The 19,028-nt window shown below is 44.3% G+C and overlaps 1 long non-coding RNA gene across 1 annotated transcript in view; it reads right to left on the bottom strand.

Annotated features, from left to right (window-relative positions):
• The window catches only part of LOC134359847 (uncharacterized), a 50,688-nt gene that overhangs the window by 31,506 nt on the left and 154 nt on the right, over window positions 1-19,028 (bottom strand). The gene's annotated exons all lie outside the window — the stretch shown is intronic.

Below are 19,028 nucleotides of genomic sequence, written 5' to 3'. Positions count from 1 at the left end.
TGTCTCTTCGCCCTTGAAATAGCCCTCCGCAAATCATACCTGGTTTTCTGATACAGGCCTGTGTTGCCAGATTTGAATGCCACAGATCTAGCCTTCAGCAGACAACGTATCTCCTGGTTCATCCATGGCTTTTGGTTTGGGAATGTACAGTAAGTCTTTGTAGGCACACACTCATCCACACAGGTTTTCATGAAGTTGGTAACAACTGCAGCATACTCATCCAAGTTTGAAGATGAATCCTTGAATACAGTCTAGTTCACCAATTCAAAGCAGTTAAGTAGGCACTCCTGTGCTCCCCTTGTCCATACCTTCTTGGTCCTTACTGCTGGTGATGCAGTCTTCAGTCTCTGCCTATACTCAGGGAGTAGAAGTAAAGCCAGGTGATCAGACTTCCTGAAGTGAGGGCATGGAATAGCACGGTAGGCATTCTTGATGGTGGTGTAGCAATGGTCCAGTGTGTTGTTTCCTCTGGTATTGCAAGTGATTTGTTGATGGTAATTGCTTAGTGATTTTTTCAGACTGGCCTTGTTAAAATCTCCCAAAACAATGGTGAAGGCATTAGGATGCGCTGTTTCATGCATGTTGATGTATTGCTCAGATCATCTAAAGCCTGATTGATATTGGTCTGAGGTGGAATGTAAACTGCTACCGGAATGACCCCAGAGAACTCCTGTGGTAGGTAAAAAGGATGGCCCTTTACTGCAAGATATTCCAGGTCTGGTGATCAGAATTGGGACAGCACTGCTATATTTGTGCACCAAGAAGAGTTGATCATGAGGCATACTCCTCCACCTCTGCTTTTGAGAGACTCTTATAGATGTCGGGTTCTGTCGGGTTTCGGCGGGACTCAAGTGCAGACCAATGAATACTATTTCACCAGGATTATTAGGGAGCACAAAGGCAACAAAAACAGAAGGCAGGTACGAATCCAAATGGCAGACGTCTTACCAGGAAAAGCAGTCAGGCGAGGGCAGACAATCCAGAGCGCACAGGCAAAAATCGGGTCCAAGAGCAGACAAAATCCAAAACACTGAAGCAGGCAAAATCGGTTGGCAGAAGTTGCAATGACAGGCTGGAACGACACAGGTCAGAACTGGGACAAACTGGCAGAGGATGCTAGTCAAGGCGGGGTTTAAATGGACAGGGTAATGAGTGAAAATTAGAAACAGGTGGGTGCAAATGAGGAGACAAGCAGGTAATTGGAGGAAGTCCAAAAAGGGAAAGGGGCTGGGTCAGAACCTACATGTCCAGGTGAAAGAAAACAGAAATTAAAGACTGTCGTGATCCAGAGCTACAAGCAGAGGCCCTTCGAGCCAGTGTTCAGGCCGGATCCTTAACAATAGATCTATCCTGATGATGTACAGTAAACCCGTCGATCTGAATCACTGCATCCGTTATGGAGTTCTGAATATGATTTTACAAACAAAATTAGACTAGTATAGCACCTTTACAAGCACAAGAATCAGAATTCGGGCAAGAAATTATAAACCAATTAGTCCTGCTCTGCTCTATCTCAAGCCAATAAGAAGATTTGAAACAATAAACCATTGACCAGTAAGCTGGTCAATGCAAATTCCCAAATACAAGTCCTTCCTGATCACAAATAGAGTTTTTGTTAAGGACCCAGCCCTATTTGGCAGATGATTCCAAAGACAATCTGATAAAATCTCATTTAGGAAAACAGGAGTTGATAGGGTTCTAAGTTGTATGTTATGTTGACCTTCATTGATCAGGGGATTGAGTTCAAACGCTGTGAAGTAAGGTTTCAGTTTTATAAAACCTTGGTTAGAACACACCTGGAAAAATGTGCTCAGTTCTGGTTGCTTTGTTCTAGGAAAGATGAGAAAGCTTTACAGAGGATGCAGAGGAGATTTACCAGGATGTTGCTTGGATTAAATTGCATGTCTTATGAAGATAGGTTGAGCAAGATAGTTTTGTTTTCTCTTTGGAGTGAAGGAGGGTGAGAGTTGACTAGATAGAGGTGTATAAGATGATAAGGGACATCCACAGAGTGGACAGCCAGCACTTTTTTCCCAGGGTGGAAATGGCTAATATGAAGGAGCACCATTTTAAGGTAATCAAAGGAAAGTATAGGGGGTTGTTGGATTTAAGTCTTTTACAAAGAGGGTGGTGAATGCATGGAATACACTGCCAGGGTGGTGTTAGTGGCAGATATGTACATCAGAGACAATTAAAAACCTTTTAAGTAGGTGTACAGATGGTGGAAAAATGGAGAGCTATGTGGGAGGGAAGGGCTAGATTGATCTTAGAGTAGATTAAAACGTCAGCACAACATCATAGACCAAAGGGCCTGTAATGTGCTGTAGTGTTCTATGTTCTATGTTCCAGATAAGGACAAAAATTAAATCCTTAAGAGTCTGAAAGGATGTGACCACACGAACAGAGGGCAAGAAGCAAAGGGAAGAGGGTAGGAAGGAACTTGTCAGATTGGAAGCACATTGTGTATAGAAGCTTGTGTGGGAGTCAATTGCTTACTGAGTAACAGCATAATGTGGAGAAGAATGGGGCAGAGCTTACAGCAGCACGGATGTGGAGGAGCTGGCATTGTTAGAGAAGAGATGACTGAGAGGAGATCTGAAAGTGGTGATAAATGCTATTGCTATGTTTGTTCTTGAACAAAGACAAACTTGTGTGGGTAAAAATTATAGAACTATTTTATTTACAGACTTACAGAATGGCTTCAGCTTGACCACATCTTACTCACTTTCTTCTAGCTTGCCGAGAGAGAGAGAGAGAGAGAGAGAGAGAGAGAGAGAGAGAGAGTGAGTGTGTGTGTGTGTGTGTGTGTGTGTATGTGTGTGTGTGTGTGTGTATTCCATTCACCAACATCACCTCCAGTTGTTCCGGGTGAACTACCCACATTACACACTAGGAACTGAAGTTCTTTATTACATACACACATAATAACACATTTTTCCCCTTTAAAGAAAACAAACACAATAGTATAACAACAACAGGAATTCTGCAGATGCTGGAAATTCGAGCAACACACATCAAAGTTGCTGGTGAACGCAGCAGGCCAGGCAGCATCTCTAGGAAGAGGTGCAGTCGACGCTTCAGGCCGAGACCCTTCGTCAGGACTAACTGAAGGAAGAGTGAGTAAGAGATTTGAAAGTTGGAAGGGGAGGGGGAGATCCAAAATGATAGGAGAAGACAGGAGGGGGAGGGATGGAGCCAAGAGCTGGACAGGTGATTGGCAAAAGGGATACGAGAGGATCATGGGACAGGAGGTCCGGGAAGAAAGACGGGGGGGGGGGGAACCCAGAGGATGGGCAAGGGGTATATTCAGAGGGACAGAGAGAGAAAAAGGAGAGTGAGAGAAAGAATGTGTCAATAGTAACACAATTGACACAATAGTAACACAATAGTATGTCCTCATAGACCTGCAAGACATAATAATGCTTTCCAACAAAGATATTTACATTGACTTCAATTGTAATAAGCAAATACAGTCCTTTATTCACTCAACCACTTTCAATCCATCTCCGTGGTGGTTTAATGATGCCTTTCGATCTGCTATGTGTTTCCACAGATGTCTCGCTTTCACTTGCTGTGTTCATACCACTGTCCTTTTGAGAATTCCGATCTATGTGTTCATTTATTTCACGTCCTTCTGCCAAGATCCTATCTATTCATCACTGTTCGTGTTCTTGCTGTGTGGCCATAATTCACTGCACATGCCTCATAACGGAGGCTTGGACTACATCCATGTGATCAGTGAGTCTTTGTACGGGTTCCAACTGAGTCTGTCTCAGTTCAGAGATCTGTCTATGATACTGTGTATCATAGACAGGAACTCCTCCTGTTGGCTTGTGTTGAACTGGTGCTGTTGTTCTGACCTTGGGGATTGAGTGGCTTCCCCATAATCCTTTTTATTCTTCCTCTTCAACTTTGGTGAAGATTGAGAAGATATTTTTGATTTTCAGCCTTTAACTGGAAGCCAATGAGCGACAAATTTTGAACCAAAGCTGCAGGGTGTGGAAGTACAATTGGTGACTTCTTCACCATGATATCTCTGTTCAGTACTGGCATCGTGACTGTCATGCTGGTGTAACTGGTATGATGTCTATGGAGGCGGAGTTCTAGTGCTTCGCTTGTATAACCTCCCTAGAGCTCTCATGGATGCTGTTACAAGTTTCTCGAGTTACATCAGGTAAGCATCTGAACCCCTCAAAGACATCTGCATACTCTTTCATGCATGGTATGGTCATCTTTGGTTTGTGAAGCCACTAGGGAAACTCCACCAGGTTAAGCTTTTCACATGCACTCAGACCTAATACTGGCTGTACTCGCTTTTCTACAATTAGTAGCTGTGTCTTTAGGTGCTGCTCCTTTTACTGGAATGTTCTCTCCAGTATATCCTGTGATGTTTAATTGCAACGGTTAAATCTTGCTCTTAATTTTGAGAGTCTTGTAATCATCCATAGACAACAGATTCACCCGGGCTCTGGTGTCAAGCTTGAATAGAATTACTGTCTCATTCCCTGTCACTGCAACAATACATTCTGTCTTACCAGCACCTACAGTCTGTAGAGAATCCACAAAGACCTTCTCCACTTCCTCAGCAACCATGTGCACCTTTCTCTTGGTAGCCCCCACTTAGCAGCACTTTGTGAAATGATCCCTCATCCCACAATTATTGCAGGACTTTCCATAAGTAGGACAGATCTTTGGAATGTATCTCCCTCCACATCTGTTGCACTTACAGATTGAGCATGCCTCTTTGCTGTGCTGTTGCCTTGTGCTCTGCCCCTCTGGTTTCACAGTATGTACTGTTGTTTCTGCCTTGTACAGCTCTTTCACTTGTGCTCACATTGCCTCCGCTGGTAAACTGTATAGCTGTGTGAGGACTTAGCTTATCCATCGAGGGGACTTTTAGGCTCTAACCTCAATCTCTTGGTGAACTTTGAGACAGTGTGCTCTCTTGCTGGCAGCTTTTCTCCGTCGGAACATAATGTTTCTTTCTTAGTCGCTCATGGTATTCAGTTTTTAGACTTCACGCCGACTTCAGACACCATGTTATATTTGTTCTTTAACAAAGACAAACTTGCCTAGGTAAGTACACAAGAATAATTCTATTTACAGATTTACAAAATGTCTTCAGTTTGACCACATTTTATTCAGGATGGGACCTCGGTGTGAGTCCCCAAATCCTAAAAACTTTCTATAGGGATACAATTGAGAGCATCCTGACTGGCTGCATCACTGCCTGGCATAGAAACATAGAAACATAGAAAATAGGTGCAGGAGTAGGCCATTCGGCCCTTTGAGCCTGCACTGCCATTTATTATGATCATGGCTGATCATCCAACTCAGAACCCTGCACCAACCTTCCCTCCATACCCCCTGATCCCCGTAGCCACAAGGGCCATATCTAACTCCCTCTTAAATATAGCCAATGAACTGGCCTCAACTTCCCTCAATAGTAGGATTCTGCAGAGAGTGGTGCGGACAGCCCAGCGCATCTGTAGATGTGAACTTCTGGACATTTACAAAGACAGGTGTATAAAAAGGAACCAAAGGATCACTGGGGACCTGAGTCACCCCAACCACCAACTGCTCCAGCTGCTACCATCTGGGAAACGGTACCACAGCATAAAAGCCAGGACCAACAGGCTCTGGGCCAGCTTCTTCCACCAGGTCATCAGACTGATTAATCAGAATCAGAAACAGGTTGGTTATCACCGGCATGTGTCATGTGCCTGAAGATGTTCTGGGTACTTTGTAGGCTAGATGGAGCCGACTAAATTTATGACTGTCTGCAGCTTCTTTTAGTCCTGTGCAGTAGTTCCCTCCAACCCAGACAAAACTGCTAATGAAGTATAGTTGCTACCTTGCTGGTACAAATGTATTTCTATGTTATATTGACTGTCCTGTTGTACATACTATTTATTACAAATTACTATAAATTGCATATTGCATATTTAAATGGAGCTGTAACATTAAAATTTTTACTCCTCATGTATGTGAAGACTGTAAGAAAAAAAGTCAATTCAATTCAATTCCATTCTAGTCAGCCAAGAGCATGTGCTTGTGTGTGTGTTTCTCTGTGTGTGTGTGTCCCATTCACCAACATCTGTCTTCTGTTTCTGTCTTCACTAAGGAGGACATAAATAATCTTCCAGAAATAGTAGGGGACAGAGGGTCCAGTGAGATGGAGGAACTGAGTGAAATACATGTTAGTAGGGAAGTGGTGTTAGGTAAATTGAAGGGATTGAAGGCAGATAAATCCCCAGGGCAAGATGGTCTGCATCCTAGAGTGCTTAAGGAAGTAGCCCAAGAAATAGTGGATGCATTAGTGATAATTTTTCAAAACTCGTTAGATTCTGGACTAGTTCCTGAGGATTGGAGGGTGGCTAATGTAACTCCACTTTTTAAAAAAGGAGGGAGAGAGAAACCGGGGAATTATAGACCGGTTAGTCCAACATCGGTGGTGGGGAAACTGCTAGAGTCAGTTATCAAAGATGTGATAACAGCACATTTGGAAAGCGGTGAAATGATCAGACAAAGTCAGCATGGATTTGTGAAAGGAAAATCATGTCTGACGCATCTCATAAAATTTTTTGAGGATGTAACTAGTAGAGTGGATAGGGGAGAACCAGTGGATGTGGTATATTTGGATTTTCAAAAGGCTTTTGACAAGGTCCCACACAGGAGATTAGTGTGCAAACTTAAAGCACACAGTATTGGGGGTAAGGTATTGGTGTGGGTGGAGAATTGGTTAGCAGACAGGAAGCAAAGAGTGGGAATAAACGGGACCTTTTCAGAATGGCAGGCGGTGACTAGTGGGGTACCGCAAGGTTCAGTGCTGGGACCCCAGTTGTTTACAATGTATATTAATTGGATGAGGGAATTAAATGCAGCATCTCCAAGTTTGCGGATGACACGAAGCTGGGTGGCAGTGTTAGCAGTGAGGAGGATGCTAAGAGGATGCAGGGTGACTTGAATAGGTTGGGTGAGTGGGCAAATTCATGGCAGATGCAATTTAATGTGGATAAATGTGAAGTTATCCACTTTGGTGGCAAAAATAGGAAAACAGATTATTATCTGAATGGTGGCCAATTAGGAAAAGGGGAGGTGCAACGAGACCTGGGTGTCATTATACACCAGTCATTGAAAGTGGGTATGCAGGTACAGCAGGCGGTGAAAAAGGCGAATGGTATGCTGGCATTTATAGCGAGAGGATTTGAGTACAGGAGCAGGGAGGTACTACTGCAGTTGTACAAGGCCTTGGTGAGACCACACCTGGAGTATTGTGTGCAGTTTTGGTCCCCTAATCTGAGGAAAGACATCCTTGCCATAGAGGGAGTACAAAGAAGGTTCACCAGATTGATTCCTGGGATGGCAGGACTTTCATATGAAGAAAGACTGGATGAACTGGGCTTGTACTCGTTGGAATTTAGAAGATTGAGGGGGGATCTGATTGAAACGTATAAGATCCTAAAGGGATTGGACATGCTAGATGCAGGAAGATTGTTCCCGATGTTGGGGAAGTCCAAAACGAGGGGCCACAGTTTGAGGATAGAGGGGAAGCCTTTTAGGACCGAGATTAGGAAAAACTTCTTCACACAGAGAGTGGTGAATCTGTGGAATTCTCTGCCACAGGAAAAAGTTGAGGCCAGTTCATTGGCTATATTTAAGAGGGAGTTAGATATGGCCCTTGTGGCTACGGGGGTCGGGGGTATGGAGGGAAGGCTGGTGCAGGGTTCTGAGTTGGATGATCAGCCATGATCATAATAAATGGTGGTGCAGGCTTGAAGGGCCGAATGGCCTACTCCTGCACCTATTTTCTATGTTTCTATGTTTCTATCACTTCCGGTTCCAAGTGAACTGCACATTGCACACTGGGAATTGAAGTTCTTTATTATGTACACACATAATAAATGGTTTTGGCAAATGTAACTTGTCTGTATTTGACCCACCTCCCTCTCCTCTCGCTACGACCATTGGACGGGAGGTCTTGGTTCCCATGTCGCCAGGTTTGAGAGCAGTTGTTGGCCTGCAGCCATTGGGCTCCTGGACTGGTTTCACTCACCTCAGTGGTAAACTACCTCCGCAGCTGTGGACTCCAATTCAGGGAGTCTGTGGTTCATGTTCTGTGTGTTATTTGTTTACTTTTTTACTGTTTGCACAATTTGTTCTGTTTACACACATTGAGGTTTGACGTGTGGAGTTCTTTAATGGGTTCTATTGTGTTTCTTTGTTTTGTGGTTGCCTGCAAGAAGATGAATCTCAAGGTTGTATACGGTATACATACTTTGATAATAAATGTACCTTGAACTAAGAATAGAAAAGTACAACTGAAGCATTCAGGCTTAAGCATTGGTATTAAGAAATGTGGGTTAGGCACTTCATTCAGGTTCAGACAAGTGTTTTGTCATATACACTGGGTTGCAATGTGATTCCTTATTTGTGTGATGCCCACAGAGGTAAACAGTATGCATGGTGATAATAAATCTGAATAAATTATCAGATTTGTGGATTTATGGAACCAGATGCATGTTTATGATTTTGACTTTAAGAGAATTAAAATCTGACATTGTTGGGCAGCAGATCAGTTTACACAAGGGATAGTAATAAGCTTGGTGCCGGCTGAAGTCAGGCAAAAAGAAATGCTGTAGTGACAACAGGGACCAGGAGGATGAACATACGAGAGCACGCCACGGGGAAGTGGATGTGAAAGAGGCAACTGGTTTAGAAGTCTGATTGCAGTGGAGAAGAAGAACTGATTAGAAGTGTAGGTGTTTTTCAAGCTTCAGAGACTGGAAAAGGGCCTGAGGTGTTGTGGCCTGGAAGGGTTGTGGAAGCAGATGCAACTCCCAATGGAAATCCAGAAAGGAACATGGGAGGGAAATGTATAGAGTGCTGGGTAAAGAACAGAGGCATGAAACTTATTGGAAAGTTCTAGCATAGGAATGATGGGCTGAACAGCCTCCCCCATTCTGCATCAGTGATGATTCTCTGCAAGATGTGGTTTTTAAGTGTAATAAATTAAAGGCAAGCATGAAAAGGCTTAAGGAAGGGCTTAACTAACATGGCAGTCAGCCAAACAATTATAGCAACCATTGGGTGGATTATGTACCAAATAAAAATAAGCTGGCTTTGCTGATCTTGGGCTTGGCTGACAGCTGAAGTGATTACAGGGTGCTCACATGAGTGGGATGTGGACATTTTTCATCGCAGAATTTATAATTTAAGGCAGAGCATTCCAAAATTAGATTTTGTGGCGATGAGGATTCTTGTATTGACTGTGCCTCTTGTAAACTGATTAGTTCCCTGATCACGTCAGATTTTAGTTCCCTTAAAGAAGAAAGTGAATAAAAATCTGGCTGATTCTATAAATTCACAGATCTTATATCTTATTCTGATGAGGCTGGCAGATGACTGTAATTCCCCAAAGACCAAAATGTTGTGGTTTTGTGCAAATTCCAGATTATGCTCTATTAATCCACATCCTGGGCCATTATTGTGAAGTGCGGTTCTAATCATTCTAGATTCACTCTCTGGTTCCCTCCATCTCCTCTCTCTCTCTCTCTTTCTTTCTCTCTCTCTCTCTCTTTCTCTCTCTCTCTTTCTCTCTCTCTCTCTCTCTCTCTCTCTCTCTCCCCATCACACACTAAATCTATCTTGAAAGCCAGCTCTAAAAGGATAAAGAGAGAGTGAGAGAGACAGACTGTGAGACAGAGACAGACAGTCAGACAGAGACAGAGTGAGACAGAGAGAGAGAGAGAGAGAGAGAAAGGGAGAGAGAGACAGCGAGAGAGAGAGAGAGAGAGAAACACAGAGACATAGAAACAGACAGACGGAGTCAGAGACAGAGACAGAGTGAGACAGAGAGGGAGAGAGAGGGAGAGAGAGACAGCGAGAGAGAGAGAGAGGGAGAGAGAGAAACACAGAGACATAGAAACAGACAGACGGAGTCAGAGACAGAGACAGAGTGAGACAGAGAGACAGAGAGAGTCAAACTGTGAGACAGGGAGAACAGCAAGAGAGAGAGAGAGAGAGAGAGAGAGAGACATAGAAACAGACAGATGGAGTCAGAGACAGAGAGCAACAGGGCTGAGACAGACTGTAGGGAAGCTGCAGAGGCAGTCTGAAAAGGGCATGTGTGTCAGCTGATGGGTCAGTAGTAAGTGATCGGGGAAATTGCTCAGCTTTGTGGACCACACGCCGGGGTCTCAAGGAGTCTGTCTTGGTGGGATAGTCAGTAGGTGTGTCAGGAAGTGAAGCAGTTCACTTCCACGCTCTGAGTGCAGAGCAATGGCCCAGTGACTCCCCTGAGGACTGAGGTTTGAGGAGAAACAGCAGCTGGTTGACAGCAGGAAACATCAGGGATAACATGATAGAAATATAAAGACTGCCTAAGTGGTGATGCTCCAGGAACAAACATTCCTGCTGACTGTTTCAAATGATCACAGCATCCGAAGAGTAATCATCCCCACAGTTTTGAAGGTTGTCCTGCAGCTTATGTGGGGCCTCAATCCTCAGTCTTCACGTTCAGCTTTATCAGCAAAGCCACACCCTGGCTGGGATCCCCACAACGGAAATAGCTAACACGAGGGGCCAGAACTTTAAGGGGACTGGAGGAAAATATATGGATGGTGTCAGAGGTGGGTTTTTACACAGAGATTGGTGAGTGTGTGGAATGAGTGTTAGAAATAAATACTTCAGGGACATTTAAGAAACTCTTAGATAGGCATGGATGCTATAAAGATGGAGGGCTACGTAGGAGGGAATGTTTAGATTGATCTTAGAGTAGGTCAAAAGGTTGGAACAGCAGTGTGGATTTGAATGGCATGTGGAGGATCAGAGGGATTTTGGAGTCTGAGTCCATAGGACACTCAAGGCTGCTGCACAGATTGACTCTGTGGTTAAGAAAGCATACGGTACATTGGCCTTCATCAATCATGGGAGTGAGTCTAGGAGTCGAGAGGTAATGTTGCAGCTATATAGGACCCTGATCAGACCCCACTTGGAGTACATAGAAAGAGTGCAGAGGAAATTTACAAGGATGTTGCCTGAACTGGGGAGTATGCCTTTTGAGAATAGGTTGGGTGAACTCGGCTATTTTTCCTTGGTGTGACAGAGTTTGAAAGGTGACCTGATAGAGATGTACAAGATAATGAGAGGCATTGATCATGTGGATAGTCAGAGGCTTTTTCCCAGGTCTGAAATGGCTAGCACGAGAGGGCACAGTTTTAAGGTGCATGGAAGTAGGTACAGAGGAAATGTCAGGGGTAAGTTTTTAATGCAGAGAGTGGTGAATGCATGGAATGGTGGAATGGTGGTGGAGGCGGATACAATAGTGTCTTTTAAGAGACTCTTAGGTAGGTACATGAAGCTCAGAAAAATAGAGGGCTATTGGTAACCCTAGGTAATTTCTAAGGTAAGGATATGTTTGGCACAGCCTTGTGGGCCGAAGGGCCTGTATTGTGCTGTAGGTTTTCTAAGTTTCTATGCTTCTACTGTGCATTACTGTTCTATGTTCTAACACAGACCCTGACATCTGAAAACAAGAAGCTCAGACAGGAACATTGCCCTAAAAGTCCAATAACTATTTGGAGTATTATGAGCAATTTTGGGCCCCTTATCTGAAAAGGATGTGCTGGCATTGGAGAAGTTCATGAGAATGATCCTAGGAATGAAAGGGTTATGCCCATGAGGAATGTTTGAAGATCTGAGCTTGCATTAATTGGAGTTTAGAAGAATGAGATCTATACAATTTTGAAGCCTATTGAATATTGAAAGGCTTGAGTGGATGTGGACAGGATGCTTCCTGTAGTCGGGGAGTCTACGACCAGAGGGCACAGTCTCAGAATACAAGGACAACAGAGAATAGGAGAAGTTTCTTTAGCCAGAGGTGGTAAATCTCTGGAATTCTTTGCCACAGATGGCTGTGGATTGGGTATATCTAAAGTGGTCGTTGATAGGTTCTTGATTAGTAAAGCCATCAAAGGTTATGGGGAGAAGGCAGGAGAATGGGGTTGAGAGGGATAATAAAACAGCCATAATACAATGCCAGAGCAGACTCGATGGGCTGAATGTTCTAATTCTGCTCCCAGATCTTATGGTTTTATGGTCTTAGGTCTAAACAAATGGACCCGACAATTTGCCAACGTGGGAGAAGAGGAAAATGTACAGGAGACTAAACTAACTAATGATCACACTGAGTCAAGGGTGTTGGTTTGGAGATGTAGCGACAGGTTAGATGAACAAATAAACCTCAGGCTGAAAGTTCTGTCTCTATTTATTGCTGCAAGTCAATCAAAGAGTGCAAAAAGCGATGGAGAATGGAATTAGACTAATCTGGGGAGAAGAGAAAAGAGGGGCAAAATTGCCTGTTCCTAAATTGCAAAGTTCTAAAGATTTAAAAGGTCCTGAAAATCTGGGTTTACATTCACCAAGACATAGAAGTACAAAATTGCCACTGTTCGTTACTAATAATTTGCAGATATAATCCTACATTAGACCTTGTTAAAATTACCCTGCTGCATTTTCCTGATCTGTTTCCAATGGTAGGGAGTTTATCTATAATTTTATCGAGCCTCTTAACCATTGATCCCGTTCCTACCCAAACACCCTGTAGACTTTTATGCAGGATATAGTGTCATCAATTCGGGTAGATGGAGCTCGTCAGCCTGGGAAGGCAGTCCATTTAAGAGAGAGAAAACTCTGATTTCAAACCACTGCTTCCTTGTGGTCATACCCACTGATGGGAAAGGCTTCGGAAGTAAACCCTGAGGACAAATCCAGAGCCGGAGTCCCTAAGGCAGTCTGACGTTGCGTTCGACCTCATTCTGGCAACTCCTGCGACGACACTGGTGTCATGCTGTATCGGCCCTTGCCCTTCCCTTGGACAATATCGATGTCATGGAGAGGGGAGACTTGCTGCATGAGCAACTGCAGGTCTTTCATACAACCTTGCCCAGGCCTGCGCCCTGGAGAGGACACTCCACTGTCTCACCGCGACAGACTGAAGCAAGACTTTCCAGGCGCAGATCCATGGTCTCGCGAGACTGACGGACGCCACCACCACCAGTGTCATCAAAAAGCCAAGCCTGGCAGATAATCTACAATACCAAAGAAGTCTCTTCTCCACACATCCACTCCTGATTCCTTGCTAGATAGCAACTCTGCACAGGCAGACCTGGTTGTCAGAGTCACCTCAATAGATGGTGGCCTAGAGTTACACTGCAGTATTTCATCAGGAATGGTGCCACAGTGCATCAATTACCAGATATGACAACCAGAAGTTGGAAGGCCTGGTACACTTGGCGAAGAACGGGCATTGACCTTAACTACCCTTTCAAATGATTCTCAAATTAGAATAAAATACAATAAGAATAAAAATGAAATATTCAGCACCAGAACTGGCACCATTTCATATACAAGAAAGAACTTTCAGACTTGATACTGCAACAATAAACATCAGCTAGAGGAACTCAACAGGCCAGTCGGCATTGATGGAGGGGAAAACAGTCAATGTTTTGCGCTGAAACCTTTCATCAGGACTGCTGGAGGAACTCGGGGGCTGAATTGCATCTGTGGGGGTGGAAAAGAACTGCTAGCTTCCGGGTTGAAACTCTGCATCAAGGATCACGGATGGAGCAGGGAGAGATATAAAGAGGAGAGGGGCAAGGGTTGGCCCTGAGTTGATTGGTGGACTGAGGAGGGGCAAGGGAGGAACAGTGCTTATCCTGCATAGTTTCTCCATAGCAACGGGTGTACTCATGCCTGAACTGGGATAACCAGTCATAGAACATAGATCATTACAGCACAGTACAGGCCCTTCAACCCATGATGTTGTGCTGACCTTTTAACCTACACTAACATCAATTTACATAGCCCTCCTACATAGCCCCACAATTCTCTCTCATCTATGTGCCCATCTAACAGTTTATTAAATGTCCTGAATATATCTGCCTCTACCACCACCATGGTGTTCCATGACCTCACCACTCTCTGTGTAAAAACCTTACCTCTGACATCCTCCTAAATGCCCCTCTAATCACCTTAAAATGATGCTTCTTTGTATCAGTCATTTCTGCTCTGGAAAAAGACTCTGGCAACCCACTCCATCTATACCTCCTATTATCTTGTACACCTCTATCAAGTTAGCTCTCATCCATCATTGCTCCAAAAAGAAAGGCCCCAGCTCACTCAATCTACCGTCATAAGACATGTTCCCTAATCCAGGCAGCATCCTGCTAAATCCCCTCTGCACCCCCTCTAAGGCTTCAATATCCTTCCTATAATGAGGCAACCAGAAATGAACACAATATTCCAAGTGCAGTCTCACCAGGGTTTTATAGAGTTGCAACATTACCTCATGGCTCTTGAACTCAATCCCCCGACTACTGAAGGCCAACACACTGTACGCCTTCTTAACTACCTTAACAACTTGCGTGGCAACCTTGGGTGATTTATGGATGTAGAAACATAGAAAACCTACAGCACAATACAGGCCCTTTGGCCCACAAAGCTATGCCGAACATTTCCTTACCTTAGACCTACCTAGGGTTTACTCATAGCCCTCTATTTTTTAAGCTCCATGTAGCCATCCAGGAGTCTCTTAAAAGACCCTATCGTTTCTACCTTCACCACTGCCGCCGGCAGCCCATTCTACACCCTCACCACTCTCTGCGTAAAGAACTTACCCCTGACATCTCCGCTGTACCTACTTCCAGGTACCTTAAAACTATACCCTCTCATGCTAACCAGTTAAGCCTTGGGGAAAAGCTTCTGACTATCCACACAATTAATGCCTCTTATTATATTGTACACCTCTATCAGGTCACCTCTCATCTTCCGCCGCTCCAAGGAGAAAAGGCTGAGTTCACTCAACCTATTCTCAGAAGGCATGCTCCCCAATTTAGGCAACATTCTTGTAAATCTCCTCTGCACCCTTTCTATGGTTTCTACGTCCTTCCTATAGTAAGGCAACCAGAATTGAGCACAGTACTCCAAGTGGGGTCTGACCAGGGTCCTATATAGCTGCAATATTACCTCTCGGCTCTTAAACTCAATTCCATGGTTGATGAAGGCCAATGCGCTGCATGCCTTCTTAACCACAGAGTCAACCTGCGTAGCAGCTTTGAGTGTCCTATGGACTCGGACCCCGAGATCCCTCTGATCCTCCACACTGCCAAGAGTCTTAGCATTAAAAAGGCTTTTGACAAGGTCCCACACAGGAGATTAGTGTGCAAACTTAAAGCACATGGTATTGGGGGTAAGGTATTGATGTGGATAGAGAATTGGTTGGCAGACAGGAAGCAAAGAGTGGGAATAAACGGGACCTTTTCAGAATGGCAGGCAGTGACTAGTGGGGTACCACAAGGCTCAGTGCTGGGACCCCAGTTTACAATATATATTAATGACTTGGATGAGGGAATTAAATGCAGCATCTCCAAGTTTGCGGATGACACGAAGCTGGGCGGCAGTGTTAGCTGTGAGGAGGATGCTAAGAGGATGCAGGGTGACTTGGATAGGTTAGTTGAGTGGGCAAGTTCATGGCAGATGCAATTTAATGTGGATAAATGTGAGGTTTGGTGGCAAGAACAGGAAAACAGATTATTATCTGAATGGTGGCCGATTAGGAAAAGGGGAGGTGCAACGAGACCTGGGTGTCATTATACACCAGTCATTGAAAGTGGGCATGCAGGTACAGCAGGCGGTGAAAAAGGCGAATGGTATGCTGGCATTCAAAGCAAGAGGATTCGAGTACCGGAGCAGGGAGGTATGACTGCAGTTGTACAAGGCATTGGTGAGACCACACCTGGAGAACTGTGCGCAGTTTTGGTCCCCTAATCTGAGGAAAGACATCCCTGCCATAGAGGGAGTACAAAGAAGGTTCACCAGATTGATTCCTGGGATGGCAGGACTGAAAGACTGGATCGACTAGGCTGATACTCATTGGAATTTAGAAGATTGAGGGGGAATCTTATTGAACCGTATAAAATCCTCAAGGGATTGGACAGGCTAGATGCAGGAAGATTATTCCCGATGTTGGGAAAGTCCAGAACGAGGGGTCACAGTTTGAGGATAAAGGGGAAGCCTTTTAGGACCGAGATTAGGAAAAATTTCTTCACACAGAGAGTGGTGAATCTGTGGACTTCTCTGCTACAGGAAACAGTTGAGGCCTGTTCATTGGCTATATTTAAGAGGGAGTTAGATATGGCCCTTGTGACTAAAGGGATCAGGGGGTATGGAGGGAAGGCTGGTACAGGGCTCTGAGTTGGATGATCAGCCATGATCATACTGAATGGCGGTGCAGCCTTGAAGGGCCGAATGGCCTACTCCTGCACCTATTTTCTATGTTTCTATATTAATACTATATTCTGCCATCATATTTGACCTACCAAAATGAACAACCTCACACTTATCTGGTTGAACTCCATCTGCCACTTCTCAGCCCAGTTTTGCATCCTATCGATGTCCCGTTGCAACCTCTGACAGCCCCCCACACTATCCACAACAGACCCAATGTTTGTGTAATTAGCAAATTTACTAATCCAACCCTCCACTTCCTCATCCAGGTCATTTATAAAAATCGCAAAGAGCAGGGGTCCCAGAACAGATCCCTGAGGCACACCACTGGTCACCAGCCTCCATGCAGAATATGACCTGTCTACAACCACTCTTTGCTTTCTGTGGGCAAGCCAGTTTTGGATCCACAAAGCAATGTCCCATTGAATCCCATGCCTCCTTACCTTCTCAATAAGCCTTGCATGGGGCACCTTATCAAATGCCTTGCTGAAATCCATATACACTAAATCTACTGCTCTTCCTTCATCAATGTGTTTAGTCACATCCTCAAAAAATTCAATCAGGCTCATAAGGCATGATCTGCCTTTGACAAAGCCATGCTGACTATTCCAAATCATATTATGCCTCTCCAAATGTTCATAAATCCTGCCTCTCAGGATCTTCTCCAGCAACTTACCAACCACTGAAGTAAGATTCACTGGCCTATAGTTTCCTGGGATATCTCTACTCCCTTTTGTGAATAAGGGAAAAACATCCGCAACCCTCCAATCCTTCGGATCCTCTCCCATCCTCATTAATGATGCAAAGATCATTGCCAGAGGCTTAGCAATCTCCTCCCTCGCTTCCCACAGTAACCTGGGGTATATCTCATCCGGTACCGGTGACTTATCCAACTTGATGCTTTCCAAAATCTCCAGCACATCTTCTTTCTTAAGATCTACTTCTCAAGCTTTTCAGTCTACTGCAAGTCATCCGTACAATAGCCAAGATCCTTTTGCGTAGTGAATACTGGAGCAAAGTATTCATTAAGTACCTCCGATATTTCCTTCTGTTCCATACACACTTTTCCTTTGTCACACTTGATTGGTCCTATTCTCTCACGTCTTATCCTCTTGCTCTTCACATACTTGTAGAATGCCTTGGAGTTTTTGTTAATCCTGTCCACCAAGGCCTTCTCATGGCCCCTTCTGGCTCTCCTAATTTCATTCTTAAGCTCCGTCCTGAAAGCCTTATAATCTTCTAGATTCCTATCATTACCTAGTTTTTTAGAACCTTTCATAAGCTCTTCTTTTCTTCTTGACTAGATTTACAACAGCCTTTGTGCACCACGGATTTTGTACCATACCATCCTTTCCATGTCTCATTGGAATGTACCTATGCAGAACTCCACACAAATATCCCCTGAACATTTGTCATAGTTTTCTATACGTTTCCCTGAGAACATCTGTTTCCAATTTGTGCTTCCAAGTTCCTGCCTGGTAGCCTTATAGTTCCCCTTATTCCAATTAAACATTTCCCTATCTTGTCTGTTCCTATCCCTCTCCAATGCTATGGTAAAGGAGATAGAGTTGTGATCACTATCTCCAAAATGCTCTCCCACTGAGAGATCGGACACCTAACCAGGTTCATTTCCCATTACAGTACCAGATCAAGTACAGCCTCTCCTCTTGTAAGCTTATCTACATATTGTGTGAAGAAACCTTCCTGAACACACCTGACAAGCTCTACCCCATCTAAACCCCTCACTCTAGGGAGATGCCAATCAATATTTGGGAAATTAAAATTTCCCACCACAACAAACCTGCTATTATTACTCCTTTCCAGAATCTGTTTCCCTATCTGCTCCTCGATGTCCCTGTTACTATTGGGTGGTCTATAAGAAACACCCAGTAGAGTTATTGACCCCTTCCTATTCCTAACTTCCACCCACAGAGACTCCATAGACAACCCCTCCATGACTTCCTCCTTTTCTGCATCTGTGACACTATCTCTGATCAACAGTGCCATACCTCCACCTCTTTTGCCTCCGTCCTTGTTCTTTCTGAAACATCTAAAGTCTGGCACTCGAAGTAGCCATTCCTGTCCCTGCACCATCCAAGTCTCTGTAATGGCCACAACATCATAGCTCCAAGTGCTGATCCACGCTCTAAGCTCATCCGCTTTATTCATGCTACTCCTTGCATTAAAATAGATACATCTCAAACCATCGGACTGAGTACATCCCTTCTCTATCACCTGCCTATCCTCCCTTTCACATTGTCTCCAAACTTTCTCTATAAGTCAACCTCCCTTCAGTTCAGTTCACTTAGGTTCCCACCTCCCAGCAATTCTAGTTTAAACTCTCCCCAATACTCTTAGCAAACCTTCCCACCAGGATATTGGTCCCCCTCGGATTCAAGTGCAACCTGTCCTTTTTGTACAGGTCATACCTGCCCCAAAAGAGATCTCAATGATCCAGAAATCTGAATCCCTGCCCCCTGCTCCAATCCCTCAGCCAGTCCAAAATCCCTCTGTTCCATCACACTGCCATTAACCCTGCATCCTGCCTTCAACAGCAAAGTATCAAAAACATGCTACATCGCACATACTATTCCTAAAGGTACCTGTACATTTACAGGGAGTTGAACCAAGACGCTACCAGTTCTTTACTAATTGTTAATTACACTCCCCAGGATTCAAGAGGTCCTCTTCGGACTCGACAGCACATTCTACTGACACTGGAATGCCTTTGCTTCTCTGCA

Source organism: Mobula hypostoma, chromosome 2 (genome assembly GCF_963921235.1).
Source record: "Mobula hypostoma chromosome 2, sMobHyp1.1, whole genome shotgun sequence".
In the NCBI taxonomy this organism is placed as follows: domain Eukaryota; kingdom Metazoa; phylum Chordata; class Chondrichthyes; order Myliobatiformes; family Myliobatidae; genus Mobula; species Mobula hypostoma.
This window is presented reverse-complemented; position numbering and strand designations above follow the sequence as displayed.